Raw genomic sequence first — 25,008 nt, forward strand, 5'->3', positions numbered from 1 at the left:
ATTCTGAACAAGCCAAGCCCTCCATTTAAAAATGCTGCAGGTATGTATGTTTTAATCTTTTAAAACTTCGCTTCTATAATGGTGTGGTGATTTAGAGCCCAGTATGTAGTAAATATTCAATAGGTTATTCACTGAATTTGAAGCATGTGTGGAGTCATAGAGAAAGGGCCCAGAATCAAGAATTAGGAGACCTGGCTGGGCGTGGTGGCTCATGCCTGTAATCCCAGCACTTTGGGAGGCTGAGGCGGGTGGATCACTTGAGATCAGGAGTTCGAGATCAGCCTGGCCAACATGGTAAAACCCCATCTCTACTAAAAATACAAAAATTAGCCAGGTGTGGTGGCACACACCTGTAGTCCCACCTACTCTGGAGGCTGAGGCAGGAGAATTGTTTTAACCTGGGAGGCAGAAGTTGCAGTGAGCGGAGATCTCGCCACTGCACTCCAGCCTGGGTGACAGAGTGAGACTCCATCTCCAAAAAATTAAAAAGAATTAGGAGAACAGCATTGCAGCTACAGTTTTGCCAAAAATAAAAATAAAAAATAAAAAAAAAATGGCCTTCTAACTTTAGACAGATCCCTCCCTCTTTCTTCTTCTCTGGATTTTAGTTTGCCCATCTGTCAAAAATCGGGTTGAATTAAATTATCCTTGGAGATATTTTAGATCTAAGATTAGAATTTGTCTAAAGGTCTAAAAGCCTCAGTTAAAAAAATAATCCCCTTCCTAAAATGCTACTAAATGTCAAGATGTGCTTTTCATAGCACAGGTGTTCCAGAGGATTTAGGAAACCGAAGCAGATGCATGCCTGCTGTGTGAAACCCGCCATCTTCTTTGTGGAACCAGCCCCTACCCCAATATTCCACAGATTCTAATTGCTCAGCAGTTCAGCTCGATGGAACACCTGGCTGGGCAGTTTCCAGGAAACTTAGCCCAGGTCATTCTCTATGGCAGCCCAACAGTGCCAAAGGGGAAGATATATGAGCTACCTTTGCCTATTTCAGTGCCTGCCAGAAGCAGTGCATATGTTAGCCAGGAATATGGCAACTGTGGAGCGTCCTCATGCTTTGAGCCAGATGAAGGATGGATCTGTGGGTGCCCCAACCCAGAATTCGGGCTGCTGGTATGCATGTTGCAAAAAGAAAAGGTGCTTTTTTCACTGGATACCTCTTGGAAGAGAAATTGCTGTGTATTTACTTTAAGTTTAGGAAGTCCCTTTTGGGGAGCTTCCAGTGCAGAATTTTCCTAAGGGAGAGAGTCCAGTGAATTTTCATCCTTAGTGCCACCATATTAGTTCTAGCCCTGGCTTTTTTTCTCGGCAGAACCATTATATAGCCTCCTTTTTAAGTGAGGACCTGCCTTCAGTCTCCTTCCAATTCATTTTCTGTAAAGGAACTATTAATAGAGTTACCTTTTAGAAATAAATAAATAAATAAAAGGGAGCTGAAAATTCCTCAAACAAATTAGGTCACGTTACTGCCCTGCTGATGAGGCCTCCAAAGGCTCCCATAGCACTTAGCATTGATGCAGACACCCGCCATGGCTTGCAAGCCCAAGTGGCTTCACCTGTCTCCCCTTCTGATCTCTTGTCAAATTGCATCATTTTCCTTTCACTCATTAATTTCATCCACTTTTGGTTTTCTGAGTTTGCCACATTTTCACCCATCTCAGAGGCTTACCCAATCTTTTCTTTCTGCTGCGGATACTCTTCTCTCTCCCATTCCTTTCTCCTTCCTCTGATTAAGTTTGCCTCTGAAAGCATTTCCCTTGACACTTTATCTAAAGTTAAAGCTCTCACTATTTTTCTGGCTCAGCTCCTTACACATCAAAATGTGCAAATGTTTTATTTATGTGTTTTTTCCCCCCTACTACCCCAACCCCGCTGTGAATGCTCAGCTTCAGGAAAGCAGAAACCATTTCTATGTTATTTACTGTGGTCTGTGTCACCAGGGCCTCCCTCAGTGCCAAGCACATAATAGATACTCAGTGAATGTTTGCTAAATGACCGATCTGGTTCTGCTCAACTTCCTAATGTCAACCCCCATCCCAACCCACATACACTTAACTATGTCTGAGTCTTGCAGCTTCTGCCAGGTCCAGCACTCTTCCCGGCTGCTGCTCATTTGCGTGTACTGTTCCCTTGCCAGAAGTATCCTTCTCCCCTATTTTCCTCCTGAGAAACAAACCCATCTTTCAAGACTCAGTTCAAATATTATCTTCTCTTTGGTGCTTGTTCCCATCTTTCCTAGCAAAATTAAAAGCATCTGTCCCATGATCTGTGCACACCCAAGTTGCAGCCTTTGCCATTCTGCATGGTCCTGATCTGTTTTCATATCTACTTCCCCCACTGCACTGACCTCTTAGAAACAAGAACAATATCCAACTTACCTTATATCCCTACTTCTTAACAGCGTTTGTTGTATAGTCAACATTCGATGAATGTTTGTGGAGGTAATACACACCTTAATAAGTGAAGGAGCTTTCTTTGTGAAATTTCAGTATGTAGAGTCTTCCTATCTGAGAAACCTATATGTGTATACTTGCTGTTTGAATATTTCCTCTTAGAAATTTTCTCTGGGGTTCCTGGCTCAGGGAGACCACCTCTATGTTTTGTGTCTTCTAGGATTAGGCAGTTGGTTTGGTTTAGAAAACAAGAGTTTGCTGTTACCTGCTTTAAAAGCAACCTAGCAGTCAACAAAAGTCCCCTGGGAGAAATCAGGTTGCTAGTGAGGGCACAGCTCCACTCACAAATACTTCGTTTGCTAGTCTACCCACCTGTAGAACTGTTTGTTAAGGATTCATTCATTCATTCATCCACAGACTAATGCATTCATTCATTCATTCATTCACTCACTGTCCATTGTTCCCGTGCCAGGCACTGTGTTGGTGCTATGGTTCCAGAGATACAAGAGGTAGAGTGATGGTCCTGTTCCTTGTGGGTGAGGAAGCACAGACAGACAAATAGTGTAGTGGGATCAGTGTTCTGGTTGGGGGTGTGTGGGCAAAGTCATGTGGCAGCAGAAGGAGGTTAAGGAAGCATGCAGAGGCTCTTTATGCTGACTTCTGATACATGATAGAATTATTTGATGGATAAGGGGGTGAGAAAGAGAGGAAAGAAAGAAGATGGGGGGAACAGCATCCACAAAGGCATGAAACAAGGAGTAGTAAGTGTGCTTGAGAAATGGCAAGGAGTTTGTAATTAACTGTCTTCAGAGCTTTGTTACTCAAGGTTTGGTAAGTGGACCAGCAGCATTGACTTTGCCTGGACACTTGCTGAACAACAGAATCTGGTGTTCTCCTCTGGCCCAACTAAGTCAGAATCTACATTGTAATAAGATCCCCAGGTAGTTCCTATGCATGTTAATGTTTCAGAAAAACTGGGCAAGAGGCATTTTTCAAACTCTAGCACACATCAAATCACCTGCAAGGTTTGTTAAAAAACAACAACAATAACAACCTCCACAACAAAAACAGATCACTGGGCTCCATGTCAGAGTTTCTGAATCAGTAGCTCTGGATGGGGCCTGAGAGTGCACATTTCTCTAAAATTCACAAGTGATGCTGCTGCTGATGGTCCAAGCACCACACTTTGAAAACCGCTGTGGCAAAGTGTAGTAGAAAGGGTAATTTCTGGAAAATGAATGTGGGCAGGTAGCAGAATTCAAATCCTGAAGGACCTTGAGTGCAGAGGTGTTTGGACTTTGCCCTGGAGTGCTGAGGACTGCTGTGGAGTTTTCACACAGGAGAGTGACATGGTCACTTGTTTATGTTGGGAAGATCTCCCTGGCAGCATGTGGAGGATGGTTGGGATGACAGTCACTATATTCCAGGTGAAGCTCATGGATTTCCAACCAAGTCAGTGGCAATAGAGATGGCTTCAAGATAAATTAGGGGGTCAGAATCTACAGGATTCAGTGACAATAGAGATGGCATCAAGATAAATTATGGGGTCAGAATCTGAGTCAGATTGGTCGAATGTGAGGGTGGTAGGCACACCCCTGCTTTCTGGGGACCTGGGCGCTGGAGGACATCCTGTTGCTTTTTTCCTCCTGTGGCTGTCACCCTTTTAGGTCCAGAAAGCCATCCCACTTTATTTGCCTTCTCTCCACAAGTCGGCCTCTGGCTCCATCTGACAGGTTTCAGCCTGCAGTGTTTGCAGAAAGGGATGCAGTAAACCATTCAGAAATAGGATTTATTAATGGGAGGCTTGTAATTACTGCCAGACACAGCAATCTGAAGAGTTTATGGCTTAAATGTTTGGTGTCATTCATTAAAACAAAGTGGGCTCTTGGCATGGACGCTGTCACCCTGTGACCAGATCCATCTGTTTCTGTGAAAGCCCCTCCCCTCCCGGGTCTGCTAGTTGAGCCTGGCTGAAGGGGCAGAGCCAGGCAAATCATCAGGGCAGGGTGTTTGTGCTGGGAGTGGGCCTTGCTGGGAGTCCTTTAAGGAGCAGGTGCTGGTTTCAGGGCAGGGTTCCCAGAGGGGATCTTGGCCTGTCTGCATTTGTCTCCTGAACCTCTGATTCCATAGTAACATGTTGGAAGACCTATTATTAACAATGATCTCTCACATTTATAACTCCTCCAAAGTCTTTCTCCCTTTTATTTTGCATCTCACCAGCCCCTCACAGAACCTATGATGCAGATGGCAGAGGTTAGCATGGCCTCTTGACAAATGAAAAACTGAGGCCCAGAGAAACTGGGTGAGTCCCCGAAAGTCATACAGGCAAAGGAGCGTGCTTGAACTGAGGTCCCACAAAGTCATGCTTGAAATCCCAGCTCAGTGATGACAGTGTTGGTTTGTCTCGAGGACAGACCCGGCTGTCAGAGGCACTGTTGCTGTAGGACTCGAGTTCAAACAAAGGATTTCTTTTGACTAGCACTATGAACTTGGGAGAGCTGCTCTGAGCATCAGTTTCCTCAAGTATAAAATGGGGAGAGGGAAATATGTGACCTCCTTTACAGGGTGTTGTAAGGGTTAAATGCCCTTGCAGGGTTTGTTGCTGGTCGTCCACTTTTCCCTGACTCGTGGCCCTCTCTGGGCCTCCCAGAAAACCCTGCACTATTCAGGATAGATATGTTGGTGCTCAGATGAGATAATGGAGGGATATGCTTTGGAAAATCCTTGTACACCATTCAAATGTGAGGTAATAATAGGAAAATGGATCTGCTACCATCCTGCCAAGAAACCAGCAGCTTTTGAGACAAAAAGCAGACCTAAAATCTAGAATCCTCATCATCATGATTAGTTTTGGACAGAGGAATTTTTCTGCCCTTTCAAACATTTATCTCAAAAGTTATTTTATTCTGAGGACTAAAGAGAATGCCTATGAAGCACAATGTGAAACCCATAGTAGGTTATGGATATCTGGCAGGTTGTATTAGGTTGGTGCAAAAGTAATTGCAGTTTTTGCCATTACTTTCAATGGAAAAATACTGCAATTACTTTTGCACCGACCTAGTAAAACCTGCCAGATATCCTGCTTAGTACACTAATCAGGATATTGTTCCATTCAGTGGTAAGCTCTTCCCAGAGGACTGACATCTTATTTATCTTAGTATTCTCTAGTGTTTAGCACAGGGTCTGGCCTATGGTAGGTGCTTAGCAATTATTTAAACTGAACCAAATTAGATTCTGTCATATTCCATGGATTCTTTGAAAGCAGAGCCTGTGTTTTACCCATTTCTCTCTTTCCAGAACTAAGATTAGTGTCTGGCACAGAGTAGGTACTTAGTAAATTCAGGTTGGGTTGAAATAAAGCACTGTGAAAAATAAGGTAGACTCGCCTAATGTCTGCCCTGAACCATGGGGGACCCAGGGCTCCAGGTAGGAAAGGAGTCTGGAATTTGTAGCCTGAGTAGGTACTGGTCAAATGACACGCTCACTTCAAAGGCACGCAGTGGGGAGGGAAGGGGATGTGGTTTCCCAAATGCCTTTTTGGCTGGGTGAAAGCCTCAGTTGGCGGCAAGAGTCAGGTCAGGGGATGTTGGCAGCATAGAGAAGACGGCAGCCAGGACTGCCAAGGCAGGAACGAGTCAGAGGAGAGGAAGCAACTCAGATGGAGACGAAAGGTGCTTAAAATCTTCCCCTCTCTGCATCTGCAGGAACAGACGTGGCAGCAGATGCACGCTGGAAGGAAAACAGGCTTTGCAGTCAAATAAATCTGCAGGTCCTCTCAGTGCAAGCCAGGGCTGGGGGGTCTTGAATGTCATGTTTTATTTTTCTGAATCTCCATTTCCTCATCTAAAAAAAATGGGATCAGTGATTCTTACCTTACAGGGTTGTTGTGGATATCAAAAGAGTGTTTTGTGAGTAATAAAACAGCCATTTATTAAGCACCCGCTCTCTACTAGGCACTGAGCCTAGTAGCTGTGTGGATATAATTAGTAATCCCCTAATCATCCTGCAAGGTAGTGATTATCATCTCTAGTCTCCACTTCAGAGCTGAGGAAACTGAAGTTCAGAGACATTGAGCAATTTGCTCAAGTGATACAGCCAGAATTCCAACCAGGTTCTTTCAGCAAAGGTTACCATATGAATATGGACATGATGATTAAATTGTATAAATCTTTGTCAAGTCTAAAATTCTCCAAGAGCAGCAGGGTTCCTTCATTGTCAGTGCTTTTTCTTTCCCAACTTCCCCCAACTTTTTTTTTTTTTTTAAACTAAAACTTTGGCTAACCTGGAAATCTACGAAAGAGGGGTTCCACTAAGTGATTTAAACATGATTTGATTCTCTTTGTCCTGTTGCTCTTTGGCATCAATGGGACATGGATCAGGAAATTATTTCTAGGTGTTTATATGAGGAAAGAGGAAAAGCTGCTGAGAGTTAATCTTTTAGGCAATCCAACAGAATCTGAAATATCAAAAACTATCCTTCCAAAAGAAAACTATCAACCCTTTCAACATTTTTTGAATCTTTCTTTGAAGCTTTAGCCAAACAGAAGATAAATGTAAAAGGTAAGGAAAGCAAATTAACTTCTATTGAAACCCACCATGTGCCTGTGTCTTGATGTATTGTCTTCTCAGTTCCTCCTAGTAACCCCGTATGGTAGGTATCATTAGATTCATTCTTCCACATAAGGATGCTCAGAAAGGTAAATATTTGTCTGAGTTCGTACAATGATTTGGCAGGAAAGCCAAGATTCAAACCGCAGCCTGCTTGGTCCTAAAGCCCAGGCTTTTTTTTTTTTCTCTTCTTCTCCCTGCTTCTGAGTCTGCAGTCTCCTGAGGGGAGCAGTTGTTTCCTCTTTGTTTAAGGAGTCCGTCCTTTTGTCCTGGATAGCCCCAGAGAGATCCTGCATCTTCAGAAGAAAAAGGACTTTTCGCTTTAAGACTGCTTGGGACCTCCAAAGGTCTTTAGCAGAAAATGCAAGCAAGCACCCTATTGGAAGGTACTCTTAATGAAATGAACACCGGCTGGATGGTTCTCTTTTTGGATGTGGGCTCAGACATTAGGAGCAGGCAGTATCTTTTCTTTTTCTTTTTCTTTCTTTCTTTTTTTTTTTTTTGACAGGATGGGCTGGGGTTGGGGGAGGAGGAAGCAAGAATCAAGCAGAGAAGGCGAGCTCCTTTCTGTTAATCTAACTCAAAGTGAGTATTATGGATTTAAATAACCCATGTGCAGTTCTATTACTTAGTGGTTTTACCCAGATCCAGGCTACTACAGGTGAAAGATGTTCTATCTGTCCTGTGCTTAATTTTTAATGCAGTCTTGAATTGCTTTTGTAGAAAAATCCAAACACTTAGTTTGCATGCCATCCTCAAGGTTCTCCTTCTGGGGTGGAAAGCTCACAGGCTTTGGGGATTGTGAGGCTTGAGTTCGACCTTCCGCCATGCCACTGATCTGTGTGGCTTTGGGTAAGCCATCTAGTATCTCTGACCTTAGGCCCCTCCTCTGTAAAATGAGTACAATCATGCCTGCTTTTTAAGGTTGTCATCATTGCAAAGTGCTTGATGCTTGGCAGACACTCATTAAACATTAGTTACTTTTTCTCCCTGTATCTCAAAGTGCAAATTCTTTATCTTTATTCTCTTAGGTCGAGAAGGGCATGAGTGATGACCTATATTTTTAGGACAGCTTGGATCCACCCAGATTGTTGGCAGGGGCTATTGGCTGTGGTTTAAGACTTAAGCCAATGCCCATTATGTCATTATGGAGCCTGCAAAAGTGATTACTAATGTTACTTTTCCAGTTCACTGCAGAGCAGAGGGGAGAGTTTTTCACACTGCTGGCGTTTTGTTGGAGCACAAAGATACGAATCACAGATGGCTTCCTCGGCAGATGTGGCCCTGTAGAACTGCAGTGCTGGTTTATAAGGGGTTTAATGAAAACCTGGCACCCTCCCAGACTTGAATCAATCCTCTAGGGTCTCAGCTTACGCACGTACAGACCAATCTGCAAATGTGCACCATTATTGACGGTGTGGGGAATGCTGGGGTGAAAAGTTTTTACCTGAGAAACAAAGCCAAACCTATCTGGCCAAGTTCACAGGCTTGGGTCTGGGAGATGGAACAGTGCCGTGGAAGGGAAGTTGGTAGGAGAAGAGTGGCTGCAGCTGGAGGATGTCCAGATGGCCGCTGCCCAGCTGGGGGTGATCCGGGCTCAGGGTAGAATGATGGTTTTACCAGCTGCTTCGGGCTCACAGTATTTTCTTCCTTGCCATGGCTAAAAAGAGTGAGCAGGACTCGCAAGTGGGAGATATGGAATATCGAAATAGTTTCTGTCTAGTTCATATTATGGACTGGAACTGAACTTGCATATTGTTGCTTCTGCTTGAAATGTTCTTCAAATGGTCAGCTTGCTATTTCTCATCTGTTTTATTTTGGCTTCAGTGTCATTCCTTGGCAAATGCTTTCTTGATCACTTCCCTGAAAGAATCTCCAAGCTCTTTGCCATATTCTATCTTAGTTGTGCATTTGTTCATAATATATCACAATTTATTTGCCTATTTGGTTGCTGTTTTGGTCCTTTACTAAAATATAAGCTCTTTGAGGGTAGGAAGTCTGTTCATCTTGTTCACCAATGCAGCCGAGTGCCTAGTGGAGTAACTGGAACATAGTAGACATTCAACAAATATTGTTGGATGGATGAATACATTTTTGTGACAAGACTAAGATAAATCAGTCTTTGTAGCTTAAAGCCACCATTTACAAGCTGTATAACTGTCTAAATTACTTAATCTTTCTTAGTCTCATATTCTTTATCTGTGAAAAAAAGATGGCCAGGCGCAGTGGCTCACGCCTGTAATCCCAGCACTTTGGGAGGCCGAGGCGGGTGGATCACCCGAGGTCTGGAGTTCGAGACCAGCCTGACCAACATGGTGAAATCCCATCTCTACTAGAAATACAAATTAGCCGGGTGTGTTCGTGGGCACTTGTAATCCCAGCTACTCGGGAGGCTGAGGCAGGAGAATCTCTTGAACCCAGGGGACGGAGGTTGCAGTGAGCCAAGATCACACCACTGCACTCCAGCCTGGGCAACAAGAGCAAAACTCCATCTCAAAACAGAAAAAAAAAAAAAAAGATAAAAATATAGTAGAGGGAGCTGTTTGTGTAGAATAGTGTCTAGAAATAAGAAATGGTCAATAAAGCTATTATTATCCAGTTATTGAAGAATTAAGTTAACCACCAACAAATATTTATCAATATTTCTATTCTAATATCTATTGAGAATCTAGTATATGCTATGCCCCTACACCAAGCACTTTTACATGCATTATCTTATGCTATTCTTCACAACCTTGTGAGATATTCTTCCCATTTTAGAACAAAGGAAATAGAGAGATTAAGTGGTTTGAACAAGCTTACATAGCTACTCAGTGGCAGAGGCAGTATTAACTCCATTTCTATTTTTAAAGCCGTAATTTTCCCCCATAATTCCAGGCTGCTTCCTATTAACACTCACTCTGGATAAATAAACATAAGGAAGCCACATTCTCTGTCCTCTGGAGGCTCTGGTTTAGGTGATAAGACATATGTAAGAGTAAAATGAACACTAATAAAAACCATTTTTTTGGTGCTGCTTTGAAGTTTACAAAGCTTGTCCCAATATTTACAATACATTCAAGTTTTAAAAGATTATTACCCAGGATATATAAATAATTCATACAAGTCAATAAGAAAAAGACAAACAATGGAAAAATCTACAGATTATGAACAGGCAACTGGAATGGCCAATAATCATATAAAAAGATGTTTGACATTATGAGCTGTTGGGGAAATTCAAATGAGAACAGTAAGACACTATTTCCCATTGTCGGATAGGCAAAAATAACAGTCTGAGATACCCAATGTTGAGGAGGATAAGGAGACATGAGAACTATCATACCATGCTGGTGGGACTATAAATTGGTAAAACAGTTTGGGGAGCAACTGGCAATACATAGTAGCAGTCAATATAAATACACAACCAGGGCTTCCTCTATGAGGTAATAGCTTAGAGAAACTTTTGCATATGTGCCAAAGGAGATGTGCAATAATGTTCAGTGTTAGCATTGTATATAATAGTGCAATATTGGAAATAATCTAAAAGTACATTAATAGAGGAATGGATAAACAAATGGATCTTTTTTTAGATAGAACATAAAATAGCAAAAATAAAGCAACATAAAATAGCAACTAAAAGAATAAATTAGAGCTACATTTAGCAATATGATAAATCACTAAAACATTATTGAATAAAAAAGACCAAGTTGCAGAAAGGCACAGACAAGATATCATTTATGTGTATTTACAAACATGCAGGCTGGCCGGGCGCCGTGGCTCATGCCTGTAATCCCAGCACTTTGGGAGGCCAAGGCAGGCAGATCACCTGAGGTCAGAAGTTCGAGACCAGCCTGACCAACATGGAGAAACCCTGTCTCTACTAAAATACAAAAAAATTAGCCGGGCGTGGTGGTGTATCCCTGCAATCCCAGCTACTCAGGAGGCTCAGGCAGGAGAATCACTTGAACCTGGGAGGCGGAGGTTGCAGTGAGCCGAGATCGCGCCATTGCACTCCAGCCTGGGTAACAAGAGTGAAACTCTGTCTCAATAAATAAATAAATAAATAAATAAATAAATAAATAAATAAAACCATGCAGGCCAGGGGCAGTGGCTCAATGTCTGTAATCCCAGCACTTTGGGAAGCTGAGGTGGGTGGATCATGAGGTCAGGAGATTGAGACCATCCTGGCTAACACGGTGAAACCCAGTCTCTACTAAAAATACAAAAAAAAAAAAAAAAAAAAAAATTATCCGGCATAGTGGCACATGCCTGTAGCCCCAGCTACTCAGGAGACTGAGGCAGGAGAATCGCTTCAACCCAGGAGGCGGAGGTTGCAGTGAGCCGAGATCATGCCACTGCACTCCAGCCTGGGCGACAGAGCGAGACTCTGTCTCAAAAAAACAAAAAAAAAACCCATGCAAAACATGTTTTCACTTATAAGTGGGAGCTGAACAATGAGAGTACATGGACACAGGGAGGGGAACAACACACACTGGAGCCTGTTAGGGGAGGGCAGGGAGGTGGGGGAGCCTCAGGAAAACCAGCTAAGGCATGCCGGGCTCAATACCTAGGTGATGGTTTGGTAGGTGCAGCAAACCACCATGGCGCATGTTTACTTATGTAATCTGCACATCATGCACATGTACCCTGGGACTTAATATTTTAAAAAATGCAAAACAATGCCACAAGTTTAAAATTAACTCTTTATGTACCATAAAGATCTGGCAAGGAAGAATACATGCTTCTAGATGGTAGTAACTACTTCTAGGGTAGAGGTAGGGAAAGCTTATCGAGGGAACTTCTATGGATCTTCAACTAAATGTTTTAATTTAAAAAAATCTGAAGCAAACATGGCAAAATATTAACATTGTTAGATCCAGGTGGTGCGTTCAATGCGTTTGTTATACTTGTCTTTGAACTTTTCTGTGTGGGGGGGATATTTTCTGTGTATACGGGATATACACATACAAACACCTCGTTAACCCAGAGCTTCTTCCCCAAACCTTATCTAATTTTGTCCTCATTAAGGCCTTGGAAACAGCAATGAAAGAGAAGATGTTAAACTCTCGAGTTTCAGTGCGTGTCTCTCCTGACACCTGCTTTTGTTTTGCTGATTGGGAATGCTGGTCAGGTGGAGTAGAGATGAATTGATTTTCATTAGAAAGGGTCTGCAGCTATGGTGAGGGTGGAGTGGAGTCAGGGAAAAGTGGAAGAGAATCAGGAGGGCAAAGGTGCCCAAGTTCTGAGAAAAGGCTGAGGAACCCAAGGTTCGGAGAAGGAGAGTAATAAATCCAGTGTCCTGTAGGGATAGAGCTGGAATCTGCTCCTGGTTACCTAACCTCATATTTAAGTCAAAGGCAAGTGTACGCTAGGGACAGGAGCATGAGCACTGGATTTGGACAGATCTTGGTCAGATCACAGCTTTGCTATTTAGTGTCTGTGTGGCCTTACACACCCCACCTAATTCTCTGAGCTTGGGTCACTATTGCCTCTCTTAGAGTGTCACTGGGAGAACGAATAACATAATGTGTACAAAGGGACTCAGTGGGACCAGCACTCTTGGCATTTCACTCCATAAAGAATAGTTATTACCACCAGCAGCAGCATCATTCCAATTTTTTTCAGCCATTTCTCAATAACTTGTTCTTTTACCCTCTTTCCTTCTTTCCCCAGCCCAAATTGGGACAGTTTCCTATGGGTGAGAATTTGGTTTATCTCTGTCCAAGAATTAGTCTCAGCATTCCGATAAAATCTACCAAACCGAGAGACAAGCAGAAAGATCACCTCCTTTTCTCTGGAGTCCTTCTTCCTATGAGTGCAGTCTGAGGTCTCATCAATTTTGGGAGCAGCCAAATCATATATTACTATTCCTATCAACTAAAGCCCTTGAATCTTTTAATATGACTTAAAATTTGCCCACCCTATACAGTTGGGTTTTCTAACTCAAATGAAGAATCTTGATTAGAAAAAGGAGAAAAGACCAAGGTATTTAAAAAGAACTTAGTATTATGGAGGAAGTAAAATTGCTCTTATTTGTGAGTACTTAAGACAGGCCTATTTTTGCTCCTTTTGGAGTTCTATGACATTAAAACTTTAAGATCATAGGCTGCTCTGCCTAGGGAGTAGCCATTCTTTTATTCTTTTACTTCCTTAATAAACTTGCTTTCACTTAAAAAGAAAAAACTTGAAGACCATAGAGTTGAACCCAATATTCCTCCTTTTCCTAGTAGTAACTATTTCTAAGAACAACTTCCTTCTTTCCTACTTTAAATTTTATATTTATTATCATGATCTTATGGATTCTTCTTTCTTTCTTATTCTTAAGTGGACTGTGAATTATTATCACTATTCTTTTTGATTTCCCAATTGATTTGACCGGTGGGAATTCCTTCAAACCAATTCCTATGTTCTTTTGATATTTCGCCATCAATCTTTGAGTACCTCTTTGTTTTCTGACAACAAGAGATTCTCGACTTACCTTATATTTTCTTTGCCCCAGAGCCAGAATCAGCTGTTTCTCTAAGAGGCAGTGGTTCTTTTAGTGGAGAATGGTATTTAGAAATCAAGATGTAGACATAATATGTGCTCTCTGCTACTGGGGTATCATTGCTTCTGGGCCCTTCCATTACAGAGCTAAAATAAATAAATGTATGTGTATGTATTTCTGTCTCTATCTTCATCTATTGGAGTCTCTGATGGTTAGTTTTATATGTCAGCTTGGGTGGATCACAGTGCCCAAATATTTGGTTAAACGTTATTCTGGAGGTTTCTTTGAGGATGTTTTTGGATGAGATTAACATTTAAATCTGTAGACTTTACATGAAGCAGATTACCCTACTTAATGTGAATGGGCCTCATCCAATCAGTCGAAGGCCTGAATAAAACAAAAGACTCATGTCCCCCAAGCAAGAGGGAACTCTTCAGCAGATGGCCTTCAGCCTTAAACTGCAACATTGGCTCTTCTCTGGATCTCTATCTTGCTGGCCAACCCTGCATATTTTGGACTTGGAAGCCTCCGTAATCCTGTACACCAATTCCTCGAATAAATCTCTCTCTCTATATTTGTGTGTGTGTGTGCGTGTATACAAATCCTATTGGTTCTGTTTCTAATTAAGAATCCTGATTAATACAAAGTCTGAAACAATACAATACCGTGTTCTTGCTCACCTTCCTCACTGATATTTACATCTCCCATCTTTTACAGTGAGAATCATGGTTTCCAATTAAAGTCAATATATTTACTCATTTTTTGTCCTAGTCCAAATATACATAACAAGACAACTGTCTTAGAATCTTTAAAACTGTCAATATCATGAAAAAAAGAAAGTAAAAAGGCAGGAGAAATGTTCTGTGTTAGATCAAACTAAGGAGATCTGGCAGCCAAATGCAGGGTGTGATACTTGTTTGGATTCTGAACATTACTGGGGAACTTTGAATATGGAATGTATATTAAATAATATTTTATGAAATTAAATTTCTTGGGTCTGATAATGATATTGTAAGGAAGAATATCATTGTAAGAGATGAGAGATTCATGTTGAATTATTTAGGAATGCAATGTCTTGATGTTTGCAAGTTATTCTTAAATGGTTCACAAAAACATATGTATGTAAATAGATATAGATATAGACAGATTGATTAATGAGGGAGGGAAAGACTGTGTGTGATGGGGGGAACATGTGAAGACATGGCAAAATACTAACAGTTAAGTAAATCTAAGTTTAGGAAAAATAGGAGTTACTTGGATTATCCTTTCAACTTTTCTGTTTGAAAGTTTTCAAAATAAAAAGATGGGGGAAACAGTAGCAAGTATTATGTATCAAGTATTTATATATCCTTGTGCAGGTATTATATACCAAATGTTAACTTTGTTTTAGGCATGTGTCAAATACTTCATGAACATCATTCATTAACTTGTTTCCGTAATCCTCACTACAATCCTCTGAAGTAGGTAACGTTATCACCCTACTTCACATTTGAGGAATCTGAGGCTCAGAGAAGTAAAGGAACTTGCCTAAATTCACCCAGCTAGCAGGATAGGAAATTGAGGACCAGAGAGAGGAATGACCTGCCAAGGCTATCAACTAGATAGTGACCACAGCAGGACTGGGACTACAACATCTGATTCTAACTCTGGGGCTCAATCCCTTGCATCAGAAAGGTTTTTACTCTTTGTTTTCTTGCCCACTTTGGTTCCATTTAGAGAAAGATTTCTGCTAGCTCTACTAGACTCATTCTGAAGAGAAAAGATTGTTTCCCTATTCCCCATTAAAAAAGATAAGCATCCAGCTTCCTGTCCTCTGGCTTTTACCCAGACCTTTTATACTCATTATTCTCAGCAATGCATGCTCTCTCTAGTTATTGGGTCACAACTTTATCAGATTCCAGAGATGTGAAAACCCAAGCAGGCGCAGAAGCTTCAGACTAAGGGCAAGCATTCCTATTCATTAACAGAGGGACAGTGATTCTTTGTCTGCCTCGAGCTGTTTGCACGCTATTCACTTTAAACACAAGCGTAGAGTTGGCCCAGTATAGTCTTCTGCACACTGGGGGTTATGACCCATTAGTGGGTCCTGAAATCAGTTGAGATGGTGGCTGTCAGCATTTAAAAAATGATTTATAATCAAATTGGATAGAGTAGAAAATAACCGCACCCATGCTCATTATAAAGGTAGGTATTGTTTTGTGAGTGCACAGACAGACACATATAGATGTCTATTCTGGGTGATGGTATAAAATTTATTTCTTATGAGTCACAGTTAAAATGATTCTAAAGCTGCTGATCTAAGACAGAGGGTGGCAAATGCCTGTTTTTGTGAACAAAGTTTATTGAGACATAGCCATACCCACTTGTGTATGTATTATCTTTACGTATTATCTTTGGCAGCTTCTATAGAACAATGGCAGAGCTGAGTAGTTGTGACACACTGTAGTGCCTGCAAAACCCAAAGTATTTGTTACTTCGTCCTTTACAGAAAAATGTGTTTGTCCCCTTATAGCCTAGGATATTAAAGCAAAAATTTCAAATTCAAAGTCAAATAAAGCCCCCATTGTATATAATCTCTGGAATTTCTATCTCTAGTATTTCTCCCCCAATAACTAAGTTGTGTATTCACATATAGACTTATGTAAATGAATATATAATTACAGAAATATAGGTATAGCAAAAGTAATTATTGCTTTGGAAACTAGGAGTATTCCGATGCCATGTCCTTTTAGCACATAGCAAACAGGATGACCTTTCCATCCTAGGAAAATATTTTTATGTTTAACCTCATTGCACTCAACCAGACGTTTCCTTGCACAGATTTTCAAGTGAAATATTTCAATCCTGCATTCATCTTGGGGGCCACGTGTCTTATCCAAGTTAAATATTTCCAGAAAATAAATGTCTAGACACCGTCTCATATAAATTAAGCACCCGGTTTTTAAAAGATTCCTAGCAGACCTCCTTTCTGGTGTGTGGGTGAATATAATTTTACTCCTGTGAAAAATGCTGGGTAAAACCTGATGTGCCTAAGTCAGTGCACCTTCAGGTGACTAATGAGTGCTGCTCCGTCATTAGTGGACAATGCATGTGTGTGCTTGTGTGTGCGTGCATGTGTGTGCCTCTGTGTGTGTGTGTGTGTGTGTGTGTGTATTAGAGAGGTGGAGGCCAGATGGAAAGACAAGACTCAGGGAGTGTATTTCATGCAAGAGCCTCCTCTTCTTTGAGATGATCATTTATAAGAATCTTGGATAAAAGAGTACATGTATTTCAGGGAGGCTCCATATTTGTTGAATCCTCTCTTCAGAGAATAAGAAACGTGTGAACGAAGTGCATGAAGATAAATTTCTATTGTAGCTCTTTGACTTTTTATTTTATTTGTGTTTGATGTTTTTCAAACTGATGGGTTTTATTTAATTCAAGTGAGCCATTTTTAGTGTTTTTGCTATTTATAATTTCTTTAATATAGACTTCTGTATCACTGTGATATAAATTACAGTATTTTTCATTAAAAGTGAACTCTTGGCTGGGCATGATGATGCATGCCTGTAATCCCAGCTACGTGGGAGGCTGAGGCAGGAGAATTGCTTGAACCCAGGAGGCAGAGGTTGCAGTGAGCTGAGATTGTGCCACTGCACTCCAGCCTGAGTGACAGAGTGAGACCCTGTCTCAAAAAAAAAAAAAAAAAAAAAAAGTGAAGTCTTTAAGAAAAACCAAATACTTAAAGGAATGAGCAAACATTTTTAGCTTTTATTATATCTTATTACATATTTATATTTTATATACCTGTTATAAATATGGGTATTCATATACAATTTATTTTTAAAAATGTAAATATAAATTAATATTATAAATATTGAAATCATTTGTATATTATATAAATATATTAAATGTAAAACAATTATGACAATAAGTATATAAATAAAAAATATGTTATATTGTGTGAATTCTCATTATATATTTTTAGCTATGCTTATTAAGATAAAAGAATTCCATATGAGGGAATTCATAGTAAAATACATTGAACCACCCACCTGAAATTCTCCAGAGAGGTAATTTAAGAAGTAGTATTTTCCTTTTCTAGATTTTTGAAAAAACCATGCAATCATGCACAGTATTCTGTGTATCATACTTTTTTTTTTTTTTTTTTTTTGAAATGGAGTCCTGCTCTGTCACCCAGGCTGGAATGCATTGGTATGATCTTGGCTCACTGCAACCTCTGCCTCCTGGGTTCAAGCAATTCTCCTGCCTTAGCCTCCCAAGTAGCTGGGATTACAGATGCATACCACCACACCCAGCTAATTTTTCATATTTTTAGTAGATAATGGGGTTTTACCATGTTGGCCAGGCTGGTATTGAACTCCTGACCTCAGGTGATCCACCTGTCTTGGCCTCCCAAAGTGCTGGGATTACAGGCATGAGCCACCACACCTGGCCTCTGGCATTTCTTAGCAAGCTCCATTGCAATGGAGTTTGCTGGCCTCAACTGTTATGAATTCTGAATGTGGGAGACTGTATTTTCCAAATATGTCCATAGTAATATCTCCTATCCCACATTTCCTTTCTACAAAATGGCCTTGGCAATTTCATTTGTGGGAGTCTGGTTTTCATCTCTTGGCAATTTCATTTGTGGGGGGTCTAGTTTCCTTCTCTTGAATCTAGTTTCCTTCTCTTGAATCTTTCCTTGTCTTGAATCTTGTGACCATAGTAGAAGTAATTCTATGGGACTTTAGAGACCAGGTCATAAAAGGCAATACAGCTTCCATATGCATCTGTTGGGATGGTAACTCTTGGGACCCAGCTGCCATGCTGTGAGGAAGTACAGGCAGCCACATGGAGTGGCTTTTTGTAGGTGTTCTAATTGACAGCCCTAGCTGAGGTTCTCACCAACAGGTAGCATCAACTCCAGATGTGTGAGTAAAGCAGCCTTCATAGGATTCCTGCTCCTACCGTCAAGTTACCCCAGCCTGAGTCTCCTAGCTGAGGCCTGAGACACTGGAACAGAGACAAACTGTACCTGCTATGCCCTTTCCCAATTCCTGACCTAGGGTCTATGAGCACAATAAGATGGTTGCTGTTTTACACTGTCACATTTTGGGTAGTTTATTTTACAGAATTAGACAACTGAAACAGGTACTTAGTGTCTTTATTGTCAGCTGTGGGCACTGCTGGTCTCTTCAGGTACAGGAGGATGGTACTGAAGTTCTAGTATGATTGAGTTAAACAATTCAACCTAATGGAATCCCAGAGACATGTCCTTAACCACCAAGATAAACATGCAGGCTAGACCATTTAAACAGCCAAGCTGGGTGAAAAAGAGGCAGATGATTTCACTCCTGTGTGGGCCTCACTGATAGACAACCAGTGAGCCAGCCTCTAATGTGCCTGCACTGTCTACCTACTGGCCTTCATGATGGCTTTGAGAATGTGACCCCTCTTCCATATGTCCCCTTCACAGAGCTGAAGACAGGCATCATCTTCTTATGCCCAGTATTAGGTCATTCTCACTTTGCTATAAAGAAATACCTGAGCCTGGCCGGGTGTGGTGGCTCACGCCTGTAATCCCAGCACTTTGGGAGGCTGAGGCGGGTGGATCACGAGGTCAGGAGATCAAAACCATCCTGGCTAACATGGTGAAACCCCGTCTCTACTAAAAATACAAAAAATTAGCTGGGTGTGGTGGCACGTGCCTGTAGTCCCAGGCTCTCGGGAGGCTGAGGCAGGAGAATCGCTTGAACTCGGGAGGTGGAGGTTGCAGTGAGCTGAGATTGTGCCGCTGCACTCCAGCCTGGGTGACAGAGTGAGACTGCGTCTCAAAAATAAATAAATAAATAAAAATACCTGAGCCTGAGTAATTTATGGGAAAAGAGGTTTAATTGGCTCATGACTCTGTATAGGCTATACAGGAAGCATGGTAGCATCTGCTTCTGCGGAGGCCTCAGGGAGACTTTACTTATGGCAGAAGGCAAAGCGGCAGCAGGCATATCACGTGGTCGGAGCAGGAGGAGAGAGCGACAGGGGAGGTGCCACACAGATCTCACATGAACTCCCTCATTATTGTGAAGACAGTATCAAGGAGGATGGTGCTCTACCACTCATAAGAAATCTACGTCTCAGCAGGCCCCACCCCCAACACTGGGGATTACATTTCATTATGTGATTTGGGCAGGGACACACATCCAAACTACATCATGATCAAACCATGCTATTTTACTTGCCAGTCATTGAGAATAGTCTGCCAAGGCCCCAACTCAAAGGATCTGTTCAAGCTATTTCTGCCCACGCCTTAATGCCTGCACACAAGTGCAGCCTCCCCTCATAATCCCCTGTGCAGTTTATAGCACAGAGATTAATAACATAGCCATGGGAGATATTCTACCTGATTCAAATCTTTACTCAGCAGCTTAATTGATCATGAGTACATTACTTAAAATATCTAAGCTTCAAGTTTCTTATGTATAAAATGGAGATGATGATAATAGTACCTATTTCATGGCAATATTGTGAGAATTTAAAAATGAATTAATTTGTAAAAACATTCAAAATAGGATCTGGCTTATAGGAAGCACTATAGTGAATAAATAAGATATACATTTATATATAATATATAGGAAATATATAGAATAGGCATACACAGTTATAAATACCTATATAACTATACATGAGAGATATATATAATATATATGCTTATATATGGTAAATATAAAGTATGTGTGTTTATATATTTTGTTTTTCTTAAAGCTCTTGCTACCCTCAATATTAATTGTATCATAGCCACGTGGTTATACATATTCTTTACCTACCCTGAAAATTCTTTGATATGAGTAAAGCAGGTCTTAGTCATGGTTGTTTTAACTTGGAACCAGTGAAATACTCTGCCTCCTCTCTCACCTCTGTGACTGCAGAATCCAGCACAGGCTTGTCCACTGTAAGAACTCTATAAATATTGCTTGAACTAATGAATGGCTAAGGGATCCATCTGGGATGTGTCAGAGGATGTGCAGCCTAATGCTATGATATTGAAAAATCAATCCCTCCTTCCATGAGCTCTCTGAACATGCATCGTTTCAAGTGGCAAAAGGTCTCAGACAAGCCCCAGTGATCTGGCATGTCAGCCTCCAGAAGGGAGCCAAAGTCAGAGAAATTTGAGGTAGTCATTAAACAAGAAGGGAGGGCTAAAGCAACAAGACCTTCTCCTGTGCTGTGACATCATCTTTTATCCATTTATATGGGTGAAAATTGTTTACCAGTGGTCCTGGGAATTTATAAAAAAACACCTCAACTTCTTCATACATTTAAGAATATTAACGGCCCCAGGAAATGACTTGGGTGCTGAGGTCATTTCCTAGATGGGCTTGCAAATTTCATTTGTCGTCAATTTCAAGGCAAGTAAAAAGAAACTGGAAACTGGATGTGAATAGTTCTGGGAAGTGAGGGGGACATGGACACCATGCATACCACCCAGGGTCCAAGGAGGAACTTTTGAAACATGACATCATAGGCCTGGGACCAGGTCAGGCTTCAGTGATAAGGCACTTGAATGTGGAATATGAAAAGAGAAAATCTCTCCCAAGTGAAGTGGAGACCAGCTGCTATGATGTGCGGTCGTGTAATAGATTCACATTCATTTAAATATTTTTTAATACACACTTTCTACCAGACAATTCTGAGGACACAGAGATCAATACAATCTCTGTCCTCAGGAAACTCACTCTTGTGAGACACCAGCATACAAGCATGTAATCACCAAACATGTTCTAAGTGTGATGAGAGAGGGAAGCAGAGGTGCTGAGGAAGCTCAAAGGAGAAGCTGGATCAAATCTGCCAGCATGAATAGTGACTGCCAGTGTGGAAGAGGGGGCTTTGCTCATGATATCCCACACATTTGCCAGGGTGATTTTTTAAAACTGCAAATGTGGCCATGTTGTTTCCTTCTTACAATGCCTTTTTAAAATGATAATTTCTATGCACTAAATATTTGTGTCTCCCCATAATTTATATTGAAGCCATAATCCCTAATAAGATGGTATTTGGAGGTGGAGCCCATGGGAGGTGTGTAGGATGAGGCCAAGAGGGTGGATCCCCTGTGATGGGATTAGTGTCCTTGTAAGAAAAGACGCCACAGAGCTTGCACTCACTCTCTCTCTCACTCTCTCTGTCTTTGTCTCTGACTCCTCACCATGTGAGGACACAGTGAGAGGGTGGCTGTCTATAAAGCAAGAAGTCCCGCACCAGAACCCAACCATGTAGGCACTCCCTCTCAAACTTCCAGGCTCAGAGCTGTGGGAATTAAATTTCCGTGGTTTGAAGTCTATGGTATTTGTTATAGCAGCCCAAGCTGACTAAGACAATCATTTAAAGTAATCATTGCTATCTCGAGTTGTCCCCCCACTTCCAGATTGAACCAATGTAAATCTTACATGTATTGATTGATGTATTATGCCTCCCTAAAATGTATAAAAGCAAGCTATACCCCGACCACCTTGAGCACATGTTGTCAGGACCTCCTGAGGCTGTGTAACGGGCTCATCCTTAACAATGGCAAAATAAACTTTCTAAATTGACTGAGACCTGTTTCAGATATTTGGAGTTCACAAGGTGTATCAGTTTTCCTTACAAACCATTCAACATTCTTCGTAGTGCATCTCTGGCCATTGCTCTCCTGTTTCCTTTTCTACCACTTCCTCATGTGAACCTTGCCCCACAGTCATGTTCAACTGCTTGCACTTTCCCTGAAGAAGACTGCATGCTTTGGCATCTGCTGTTCTGTCTGCTCTCATGGTGCCTTTCTGCACCTTTTCAGCTAGATCTGTTTCTAGTCATCCTCCAAGTCTCAGTGCACCGGAGTTTCCTCTGGGAAGCTTTTCCTGCTCTCCAGGACAGAATTCACAACCTTGTCCTCCGGGCCTTTGCTTATGCCACTCTAGTGTCCTGAAATGCTCTCTTTCTGGTTGTCATCAACTTATCTTTCAAAACCCATCTCCAGAATTATCCCAGGTATGAAGTTTTTGCTGACTCCTCTGAGAGAAGCAGCCATGCTTTCCTTGATGTTTCCACTCAATAGACTTCCCTTGTTCCACCTGTGACATGGAGCTCTGCGCTCCTTGAAGGCAGACGCTGTGATTCTGTCTCCAAATCCTCAGCCCTTGGTACATGTTTGGGAAATGAATGGATGGATGCATTTATCATATCACATTGTAATTAGCCTGCCTGTGTAACCTTGTATACCACTGTATATCGTGAGCCCCTGAGGGTAGGGATTTGTTCCTCTAATTTATTCTATCTTTTCTTTTTCTGTGTTTTCTCTCTCTAGCACTGCTATCCACACAGACTAAGTAAAAGGCAATGTTTGTTAGACGGGTGAGTCAAGGCTCAGGCAACTCATCTGGCTGCATTTGTGTTATTTTTAAATCTTACACTAAATGAAGTGACACAATTAAGAGTCCATGCTGAATTCAAAAGAACACCTTACAAGAAGCCCTATGTTCTGACCTTTATATCTTTATATCCAGAATCTTTACTGTGCCCTTGGCCAGTCGCTCACTCACTTTGAATCTATTTTCTTGGAATGACTTATCAGCTAGACTAATAATATCTAACACACAGGGTGGTTTTGAAGATTAAACAAGATGGTATACACAAAATGCTTGGCACTTGAAGGTGCTCAATGTTAATTTCCTTTTACTTGGTTAATGTCATAATATGGCTTCAATTCGATTAGTTCCTTAAAAGCAAAATTCTGTAGGTCTTTGAGAATTATAGACACAGTCTAGGTTATGTCCCCCAGTCAGCTGAATGTTAAATGGTGCCCTTGAAACCTGACACTAGACTTTGCCAGGAAGATATTAACCTACTTCCAACTCATGCTATTTTGGGATTTGATGGCTTTGGAAAGAAGATAACAGCTGACTTTTATGCAGATAGAGGATAGCTGTGTTCTGAAAGAAAGTGCCAAAACCTCAACTAATGCCACTTGGAAAGAACTCAGCACACTCTGAAGTTGGGCATTCAAAGGCTATTATTTGTATGCCAACATAAGAGTATATTCAGGAAGTTGCAAAAAAAAAAAATCAAATCTAGTAGCAGTAGACTCCAAGAGAACTGGAAAATTCTTCCGCCCTGCTGCTTGTATGTGTTCAGCAGCCATGAAGATGGAAATAAGGATATATTTGTTAGAATAATCTATGTTATGTTGTAGTTACAAATAACTTCAAACTTCCAGTGACTTGAAACAGCAAACATTTTATTTTATTTATGCTACATGTTGCTTATGTGCAAGCAGGGTTCTGCTCCATGTTGTTTTCACTCAGGAGTTGAGGCTGACAGAGGCTCCACCAGATATAAAGCCCTATTCATTGTGGCTGGGGGTATAGGCCATGGTGAAGCACACACTGAGTCTTACAACTTCTGCTTGGTAATGACATCTATCCTATTAACACAGGTTTCATTGCCCAAGCCAGTCCAGGATGATGTCTTGATTCCTCATTTTGATGATGGGGGTAAAGATGGTACAATCCACCGAAAAAGATATGCTTAGTTTGAGACATGTTACATTTGCTATGCCTGAAGACAAACAGGAGCAGATATCAAATAGGCAGTCGAATGCATGGATGTGGAGCTCAGGTGAAAGATATAAGCTTGAGATAAACATTTGGTGGTCATCAGCTCAGAAGCGGTAGACGGAGCTAAGGGAGAGTGGATAGAGTAAAAAATCAATAAGAAAAGTATGACAGTGTCATGTACTGGTAAGGATGTCAATAATTGGAATATTTATGCAATGATGATGAAGTACAAATTGATACAACTATTTTGAAAAACAATTTTCAATTAACTATTAAAGATGTGCAAACACTCTCACCCAGCAATACCAGTTCTGGATATATAGCCTAGAAAATTTCAAAGAAGATATAGAAGAGACGTTTATAGCAACAAAAAAAATTGGAAACAACCCAAATATTCATCAACAATAGAAAAGCTAAAGAAATGTGGAGTATTCATACAATGGAATAATCCAGCAACAAAAAATTGTAAGTCAGAGCTGCAGAAACAACATGTATGAACCTTACGAACATAATGTTAAGTGGAAAAATAAAGTTGCAGAAGAGAATGTCCATGATGATTCTTTTTATATAAAGTTCAAAAGCTTGCAAAACTAAACACGTGTGGTAAAACTTATAAGTGAGGAACAGATAAGCACAAAAATCAGGATAGCAGTTGTCTCTGTTGGGAAAGGGTTGGGGATAGGATCCCAGCAGTACACAGGAGGTTTCAAAGATGAATGTAATATTCTATCTCTTCAAAAGGGTGGTAGGAAAAGGGGTGCAAGTTGTTCATGTTTCTTTTATATCCTACGTGTATTTCATAAATTTTATTTTGCTTCTACTTAATACTTGTTACTATTTTATTTTTTAAAGTAACAATCTAAAATGTAAAAACAAACAGATGAAAAACAAAATAAAGGAGGATTAAACTGTCAGGCATAATACATTTTAAATGGTAACCAGAGGACAAGGAACCTTTAAAGGGGACTCACC

The 25,008-nt window shown here is 41.0% G+C and overlaps 1 long non-coding RNA gene across 1 annotated transcript in view; it reads left to right on the plus strand.

Annotated features, from left to right (window-relative positions):
* Positions 1-7,503: 7,503 nt before the first annotated feature.
* Positions 7,504-25,008, plus strand: part of LOC112204411 (uncharacterized) — a 122,342-nt gene continuing 104,837 nt past the window's right edge. Inside the window, exon 1 of the long non-coding RNA XR_002938065.3 lies at positions 7,504-7,593. This is a non-coding gene — a long non-coding RNA (uncharacterized LOC112204411). The remainder of the gene's footprint in view (positions 7,594-25,008) is intronic.

The sequence above is a fragment of the Pan troglodytes genome, chromosome 1, assembly GCF_028858775.2.
Source record: "Pan troglodytes isolate AG18354 chromosome 1, NHGRI_mPanTro3-v2.0_pri, whole genome shotgun sequence".
Classification (NCBI taxonomy): domain Eukaryota; kingdom Metazoa; phylum Chordata; class Mammalia; order Primates; family Hominidae; genus Pan; species Pan troglodytes.